A 9,832-nucleotide genomic window follows, 5' to 3' on the forward strand; every position below is an offset into this window, starting at 1 on the left:
ACAACTACCAGGAGACAAAAAGTGACCACATACAAAAAAACAACCTTTCCAAAGTGGCACAAAACTTTTACAAAGAGACACAACCCCGCAGAAAGATGCGTAACGACTACAAAGAGACACGAAACAGCAACAAAAAGAGGATAAACAAATATAAAGTTTGTGAGTCTTGCTCCATGAGGTGGTGGGGCCTTTTGCATGTCTGTGCCCTGAGGCCCATTGTGTCAGAATCCACCCATTGATGCATTAAATACTTTCCACCTTGCATCTTCATTGAAGCATTTAGACCATGCAAGATGTAAATGTTATGATTTGTGCTGCAGGTATTGATATATTAATCATGTATTATTTTGAAATCCCTCTCATAATTGATCTGCAGGTTGCTCTTATGAAAGAGCAGTACAGCTCACAAGTCTCAGAGCTCGAGACCTCGAGAGTCGACAGTAACTGAGGCTTCTTCTCATCATCTGTGAGTAGTAGGTGTAACATAATGGGGGGAATAAACCCGACACTCGGCTCTCAGCTGATAAATTAATGATCATCTGAAGAGTCTCGTCTGTCTCCTCCATGTGATCTGATACGAAGTCAGGGAACGAAAGGCCCTCGGCCGATGAGGGAGCTGTTGTCTTAATGCTGAACCAGGAGCTCGGTTATAAAACAGGGAAGTGAAGAAAACTATCGTCAGCATCACAGAATAACATCTGGATTGTCTATTTATATGATTTCAGATAGAGGAATTCAAATTTAGGGATTTATCGAAGAGACACACAGATTATCATCTCATTGCTCAGCTGTTATTCTCGGTCTCCTGCAACAGTATTGCTAAAATGACTTCCTCGTGAAATTAATATTGACTGTTTGATGTATTTGGATCATAAACAGGTGAACGATATGTTGTTAAGATATCACACATAAACAGGCTCAAGGTGTACTGCCCAAGGATGCAAAATGAATATCAGTGTAAACTGACAATAAAATGCATATATAACATATAATTGTATTAACTGTAATCGTATTATCGTTTCGATTTCTCCTATCCTATATCATTTATCGTATTTTCATATATTATAGTATCGTACCGTTTCAGCATATTGTATCTTGTCCTAACTGTACTGTACTGTACTGTACCATTTAACCACAACGTCCTTAGTTTGATTATGATTATGGCTCCAGACCTTTGTTTGTCTCAGTCTCCTCCATGTTTCTTGTATGTTAAATGTCTACAAAAGGCAACCGAAATGCCCAAAACGTGTTAATTTACAAAGAAAAGTAACCAAAGGCTACTCTCTATTTGTAACACCAATAATAGATAAGACTAGTTTGTAATTAAAATGAGGTCAACTTGTTCATTGTTTCAGATCTAACCGTTTTTAAAGTATCTTTAATTCTTTCTCTTGATTGTAGAATTCTTTTTAAAACTCATTTCAAACTGGGATAAACTTCGTATTTGAATAAAAACATAGTTTATAAAGCAAATTTTACGAGTTTCACAATCGCTACGATTTCTCTTTTATGAGGGCAGACAGGAAGCAAAGCGCCACACTAATCCTCATTTGGTGTGGTCATTCTATCCTGCAGCACCTATGCAAATACACAGTCCCTTTGTAGAAACACTCATCTTACTCTTATCTGACCCACGTGATGTTTGGCACCTGGCACCAACCAGCAGTACTAAGGTTCAGGAAAGACAGTAAACAATTGATTTAATGTTGTTGTTGTAGTATATCGTAACTGTAACACGGTTACTGAGGAACATTTGATCACATCAGAGCTCTTGTGTTTTATTATTCTGGACCTAATTGACCCTGTGGAGCTTAATTACACTCATTTCATTGACACTCAGGTAACAGGTAGTGTTTCTGCTGCAACATCAAGTTAATTCCTTTTTCTGCCAACTTGAATCTGCAACATGGATGTGCTCATTTGTTAAGAAAATTCAAGTTCCTCTTTAACAAATGTTTACAGAGCGTTTACATAGTATTGTTGACTTTACATGAAGCAGTTTCTGCAGAACAAAGTCGGGCTCGAGCAGCACTTTACTCTCTCATTGGGCTAAAACATGCACACATATTTCTTTCAGCGTGTTTGACTTGGATGTGACCTTTGAGACAAAAAGCCCTGTTGACATAAAGGAGGCCCTCCATAGTTCCCTTTAATAAGTTACCGTGTATTCGGTTATGTGTGGGTGAGCCGCCCAGGCAAAGCCTCAGAGATCACAGCAGGAAGGGAACCTGCCGTTTTTGGAAATCACTAACCAGACGCAAAGCCTTTCAATGGCACAATGTTTGAGCTTGAGAGGAGGCTCCAAGGGCACCGAGGACTCTGCTGCCCCCATAATAGAGCTGCAGCTTCATTAAACTCTCAGGTTTCCTCCCGTGTGCCAGCTTCTCTGCTGACCCGTAACAGCAGAGTTGACCGAGTTGATGACGAGCCCCTGGGCGTTCTCTGCCTGGTATTTACAATAATGCAAATGTGTCTTTTTATTATTTGTTTTGTGGGCTTTTTGAATTCACAGAAAGCAGAGGGCCGACTTCACCTGGAAACTTCACTGCAGTTATGTCAACACTCCTGATCAGACTGAAAGGTCCAGAAATGTTATTAAATGTATGACTTAGCTTGTAGCAATGTTTAATGAAGGAAAATATTCTCAGGCAAACAGTGTCACCAGCTCAAACATCACACAACCAACGTCATCGGTTAAAACACGGCTTCAGATTACATTTTTGACATGTTTTTCTAATATTTCTTATTGGCAGACATTGACCGTTTGTCTCCACCTTGTAGGGCTCCAACCACACAGTATTTTTTTATATAATTTGTTCTATTAAATGTCAGTAAAGTGTATTTAAAAAGCCGTTACAATCTCCTGTAGGTCAAGATGACATCTTAAAATGTCATGTTTTGTCCGACAAACAAGAATATTCAATTAATTATTATATAAAAAGGTGGAAAGCAGTAAATTCTCAATGTTTGGCTTTTTTGCTTAAAAACGGTTAATTGAGAATTAAAACAGTTTCAGATTGATAGACTTATTGTTGCAGTTGAATAGTTGGATTGTGGAGCAATATTGGAAATCAATTTTTAGGACTTCATCGCCCCATGCTGAACAGAGATAGTGGATATATTAGAAAGTTATCAACAAACTAAACCAATTTGAAGTTTTTCTGGATCCATTCTGATTCAACATTCTGTTGGGCGTATAAACCAATGAGAACAGTTTCTGCAGCAGCATGTTGGAGACATAAAGAAGCTTTAAAATGTTCTTACCTTCTTGATGACGAGCTGGCTGAAGGAGATTCTCTCAAACCTGAAGCTGTCCCGCCATGCTTATAGATCTTCACTTCTGCTCGGTTTTATATTGTTTTTCTTCTCCTCCTCAAGTGATCGTGCACAGGTGCAGCATCTCTCTCTCCGCCTCTTTCACCTCGGTACTCTCTCTCCCCTCTATAGCACACACCCTCCTCAAACACACACACACCCTCACCTAAAACCTGCCCCGGCTAAGTGCATGAGCGAGTAAATGTTGCAACCATGTGATTTAGTGAGGCCGTCCCAGTCCACATCAAGATTACTGACAGCAGGGGTAATGTGAACTAGAGGTGAGCGGCTCTCAAACTGCAAATAAACTCCTGTAATCAGTCACAGTCTTGTCTTAATGTGGAATTTGGACGCAGAATAAAGTCATCTTTGTGTTTGTTTTTTCTTTTAAGTAATTGCTTTAAGCTGAAGAGAGAAGGATGTAGGCCTCTAAAAAGGTCAACTGAAGGAGGTGAATGCCCCTGATGCTTTGCATGGGTTGTGTAGACCCAGATATCACGGGAAACTAAACGCCGTCTGGTTCATAACATTGTCCAGAGGCGCTCCGTGGATTTTATCGAGCTGTATTCAGTTTGGCACGCTTCTTAGGGCCGGCAGCGGCAGAGCTGTCGCCCGTCCTTGTGCCTCGTGCACAAGGCCTCTCGGCTGTACTCCCACCTGCGGGTTTCCGGCCTGAGGGTACGCCCGTCTCCTCCACCAACGAGTGGCGAGGGTTTATAGTGGGAGTCGGCTCGTCGCGCCGGGCCCTGTCCCCGGCACTATGCTTTCTTGCACTTGGGCTCGGACTGCCTCCGAGCCTCGTCAATGTTGAGCCCTCGGGGAAGTCGACCATGACAACCCTTCGAATAGACCAGCGCTTTCGGGTGGCAGCAAGTCGCCAGCGATACCAGCCCCGACCTCCCCCTGATATCAGATGGCTTGACCCTTCCGCGTTTGGTCAGCTCAACTTTATCCCGGGGTAACATATTTTCCCTCTCTCTCTTGTGATTGTGGTGGTAATTGAATATCTATCCTAAGCTAAAGTGATGTCCTAGTCAGGGGTCTTGCACCCTAACCTAGGACAGTGGGCTGAGCACCGGCGCTTGAACTGTCAAAGAAAGTGACTTCAAGATTTATCCGTTACTCCGACCTGTGTGTGATTACCGCCTCAAACCATCCCTCAACCTCGTGATCACTCAAGAATGTAGCCCTCCAACGAGGGATAGATTAGTAGTCATCCTCGGCGCCGGTGCATCGATGTACCCGGCTGTCGTTCCCTGTACTTCCACCTGGAGTAGGTCACCCCTATATTCGAGACTTTCATCTGCTTCCATCATGACAGTGCACAGAGTACCCAGCTCTTGTTCCTTTGCACCGCACTTTCAATGTCATCTTATAACTCTCAAGGGATGACTTGAGATTGTCAGGGTAACAGTGCATAGGCTATCACCAGCTCTCGTTCCTTTCTACTGCACGTATTGAGTTACCTCTGACTCCACCGGCCGGCCTACTCTTCCTCTCTTTCTTTCTTTCTTTCTCTGGACAAAAGTACCGGAGCCCTCCAATGATGAGCTTTGGGACATATCGATCTCGCGTGTCTTAATCTTTGAGACAAGCATATGTTATACTGCCATGATCAACCGGGTAGCCAAACGTCAACCTTTTTGACGCTGCAAATCGGGCGACCGGCCGGGAGGCACGCAGAGGGACCTCCCTCCCGGCCATAGAGGCTAACCCGCAGGCCGGAGGAACCTCCGCCAGTAACCAGCACTTGGCTGGACGGTGGAGGCCCTCCAATGGCGGGTCATGCTTGCCAGTCGATCAACTGTAATGACCACAGCCAGTGTACTTCCAGTCCCAACAGTCCCACGTTGCTCCCAAGAACCCTGAAGTAATGAGAGGGTTATGGTGCCTGTACCTTTAAAGCTCATATTTAAAATAAAATTCTCTGAGCAAGCCTCCAAAACAGGCCAGCAAAAACTCTGTTATGAGTGATGAATGATGGATGCTGCTCACCCAGACTTGAGCATAAACTGTTCGTTTTCAATGTCAGTACAATTCAGTAATAGGTTCAGCACTATAGTCATACAGTCACTAATGAATAATGTGGACATATGTTAACTATATAAGTTTGATTTTTGCAGCTTCATTGTCTTTGATGTTGAACATGCTTAGTTTGCTTATCATTATTTGGATGATGCTATTGAACCATACTTTGAAATTGACAGGGAGATTCTGAAAACTCAGCTCCCAATGTTCCGATCAAAGTGTCCAGTCAGCACCACTAGGGAAGCTGTAGAAAACACATCTTGAAAACACGGTTAAAAGTGGTTCAAAAGTGAATGTTTTTTCGCCATCTATTCGAAGACATTGATTAAACGTTCACGTTTATACCCGATTTCAACGGGATTTGCAATATTGGCTTTCAACTGATAAATGTGAATGTGGTTTCTTAGTAAACCTGATTTTAAGATTTTACTGATCACTTTTAACGCACGTCTGGGTCTGGCCCCATGATATAAAGCAGAAATGTTGATGTCAAATGAGCTGGCTGGACGCCTTAGATCCTCAGGTGGGGCCCACCTGGCTTTGGAACAACCTGCCTGAATAAGGCTTGCAGAATCAGTAATCTCCTTTAAATCACTTCTTAAAACCAATTTTAGATCCTTTGACATCAGCAGGAAGCTTCTTCATGTTTTCTATCAGGGGATCTTGGCTAGTGTTCTTTTTTATGCTGTGCTCTGCTGGGGCGGCGGCATCACTGTGGATGATAAAAACAGGATCAATAAGATGATCAAAAAGGCTGTCTCAATGATTGGCCTTACCCCAGACTCACTAGAAATCACTGTTGAAAAGCAAACAGGGGCCAAGTTAAAAACAATTGTCTTGTTTGAAGTCCATCCACTACACGGTGTCTTCAATGGACTCCGAAGCTCATTTAGTGAGAGACTCAGGATGCCTCAGTGTTCTACTGAACGACTAAGAAGGTCTTTCGTTCCAGCAGCAGTCCGATTTTTTTAATGAACACCTTTAGAGGTTTTTATCTTTCTGATGTCGATCATGTTTTGTATGGCATTTTCTGGTGTTATTAATCCTTTGTAATGTGTTTCTGTCTGTTGTGTACTGTGTTGTGTACTGTGGACTGTATCGTCTGTATGAGTTTTTGGGTGGCAAATGACAGTTTCCCCACTGGGGATTAATAAAGTTTTCTAATCAAATCGAATCTAATTTTTACAAACTGTCTTTTGTGTGATGTTGTCTTTTTATTGCTTTTATTTTGGTTTTATTTCATTCTTTTTGTGAGGATTTGTGTCTAATTCTGCTGTATTTCCCTCAGTAGGGTCCTCCTACGAGTCCCGCCCACTGCCGCGCCTCTCTCCGTAGGCACAGCTGTGCCTCATCTCCTGTGATCGCCTCCAGCTGACATAAATACTCCTGTCACTCTCATCCCAGTTGTCAGTCCGTCCGTTTACCTACCTGGTATTCCGACCCGTGAGTAGTCCATTTGTTCACTCTCTGAAGAGCCACTACTAACGATGCATTTAGTTTTTTCAACTTGCCTGCCGTCCAGTGTCGAGCCTCGGGTTTTCACCTGTACGAAGAAACCTTCCAGTTAGTTCCTTGGAGATCAACTGTGTAGTCTTGGCGTTCCTGTGTCGAGCCTCGGGTGTCACACAGACGATCCTGCCTGCCTGCCGGACGCGGACCACCGGCCACTTCCCGGCTAAGATCCGAGCGGAGCGCGAGGACGCGCCTCCGTACTGACGTTTGACAGTTTTCCTGTCTGATTTGTCTGCCGCTCAGCAGGATTAGCCACTTTCCGGCTTGGAGACGTGGAGACGCCTCCTATTGACTTTGTCCATTTCCTGTCTTTTCCCTTGACTGAGAGAAATAAATTATCGTGGTTTTGAAATAGAACTCTGCTGTCTGAGTCTGCATTCGGGTCCATGAACACACCACATCATAACACTTTTATTCTTGTTTGATTTTCATTATTTTTATCACTTTCATTGTCTTTTTCTTATTTGAATAATATGTTTTTTTTAAAGCCGGCCGCCATCCTCTGCTACCATGTTAATTCAATAACTCCAGTGACAGCTGTACATGTTTAAGACTTTACTTAAAACGTAAGCACGACATCAACAACAATGGCTGTCTTCCGTTCCTCGAGAACACGTATCAAACTCAAGGCCTGCGGGCCGAAACCGCCAGCAAAAACAAACAAAAAAAAAGATTTTTTTTTTTTGAAAAATAATTAAAAGTTAGACTTGAAAATAAAAGTATCCCCATGGTCGAAATGATGAGATCGAAAGTTCAAATTATGAGATAGCGTGTTGTCTGAAGAAAATGTAATGAAAGATGGGAAAGTGAATACATGTTTGTGCTTCAAGGAGAAAAACGAGTGTCTTCTGTGTTATGAGGCACATGACCACATGTCGGTTCATCACCGACCACATGTCGGTGATGAAGGATACAATTCACGTCGGCATTTTGACACCAAACACGGAGCTAAATTTAGCCTCCAAGAAAAACATGAAACTGTCCAAGAATTAAAAGGCAGACTGCAATCACAGCAGAATATATTGACACAGCTACAGCCCAGTGCATGCTGAAGGTATGTGAGCAGAGCTCCGACCAGATACAGACTTTTACAAATGTCAGTTTGTGAAGAAACACCATCGCAGACCGAGTTCATGAACTAGCAGCAATCTAACAACACAGCTAGCTAAGAGACGAGCAGGTACTTGTGTTTCTAATGAACTGTTGAAGAAAGCACAGACAACACGGATACATCATCTATCCATGTTCATCAGACCTGACTCTCAGTGAGGAGCTCTTGGATGTAGCTGCCATGCAGGACGACGACAGGGAGGAACATTAGTGATGCAGAGAGGTGACACAAACAGCTTTGAACAAAGTTATTGTAATAACTCGTGTTTGATATTTGTCTTTGTTATTTTCTTTAATAGTTTGATCTTTGATAGAGTCATGTGGGTTTCTTAACCCTCAATTAAAATGATTTACGTTATAATTACAGAAATGTGTTTAAATATCATTTTACATTTTTATAACTGCATGTACAATATGTTTACACTTGAATAAACAATAATCAAATGCAGAGAGAGTTATTTAACAATATGTTAGGAGAAGTTACAGTTCTACAGTCTTACAGTAACAACCGGCCCTTTGAGGGCGACCGTGATGCTGATGTGGCACAGAGTGGAAATGGGTTTGACACCCCTGCTCTAGAACTAACTTACACGCATGCTCACTTTAACTCAGTACTTAACAGATAATTGTGTCACCAATCATCTCAGTATCTCTGCGTCCCTTTCTCCTCCTCCCCCAGATATCGTCTTGTTTGGAGAGAGTCTACCCGTCCGGTCCTTCACATCAATGAAGATGGTGAGCACACGATGGTGGTTTGCGTGCATGTTTGAAGAGAATGCGATGTAACCCCTCTCCAGAAATAAACCCACTCCACCGTCTTCCTTTACCTGTCAGGACTTCCCTCGCTGTGATCTCCTCCTCATCATGGGGACGTCTCTGCAGGTCCAACCGTTTGCAGGTCTCGTCGGCAGGTACTGCAGATCAAGTTTCATATTCCAAGGAAGAAAAGTGCTCCATGACTCACAGAACTTAAAATATAAAAGAGAGAGAGAGAGAGTAAAACTTATATCAGTAGTTGAGTAATGTTAAAATTCTTAACATTAATTATTTACTGAGAGTTAAGTTCAGTAAAAGCTTTGCTTGTAGGAGGGATATTTTGAAATATAGTATTTATAATCAGTCAAAATCAGTCAAAATAATTTACTAACTACGTAAAATGTTGGGATTTACTCTAACCTCCTACATTAGGACAGTGTTTGTATGCTCTCATTCACTCACTCTTTGTGCTTTCTCTCCTCGCAGGTATCAATACCATTAACGCACATTGCTGACTTTGCTTCTTCACCAGAGTCTCTGTGCTTTCCCACCTCACAGGTTTCCGTGGATCCTGGTGATACCTGGACCCTGGTCTGGCCTCCTGCCGTGGTTCTGTCATATGCATTGAATGTGTTGTAACTCTGTAAATGTTGTTCATTCTGTACACATGACATCAATTGCACTTCTGTCCATCCTGGGAGAGGGATCCCTCCTCTGTTGCTCTCCCACAGGTCTCTCCCTCTCTTCTCCCCGCTAAAGGGGTTTTTGGGGAGTTTTTCCTGTTCCGATATGAGGGTTCCGTGACAGGATGTCGTATGTGTACAGATTGTACAGCCCTCTGAGGCAGATTTGTGATTTTGGTCTGTATAAAAAATAATTGAATTGAATTGAACCTGCCCCTACTGTTTTCAACAACTCCACAGAAGACACCTGGACAGCTGAGGCAATATCTAATTTGCACTATTTAGTGCCATATATATAGTAACAGCGTCTCTGTGTAGTCAACAACTGTCAAATCAAATAAAGAAAGTACACATCAATTATATTTTAACAATTATTATTCTCAGTTTTCCAATTTAACTGGATGGATTATAAATAATACATAGAAATC

The sequence above is a fragment of the Melanostigma gelatinosum genome, assembly GCF_949748355.1.
Source record: "Melanostigma gelatinosum genome assembly, chromosome: 21".
Classification (NCBI taxonomy): domain Eukaryota; kingdom Metazoa; phylum Chordata; class Actinopteri; order Perciformes; family Zoarcidae; genus Melanostigma; species Melanostigma gelatinosum.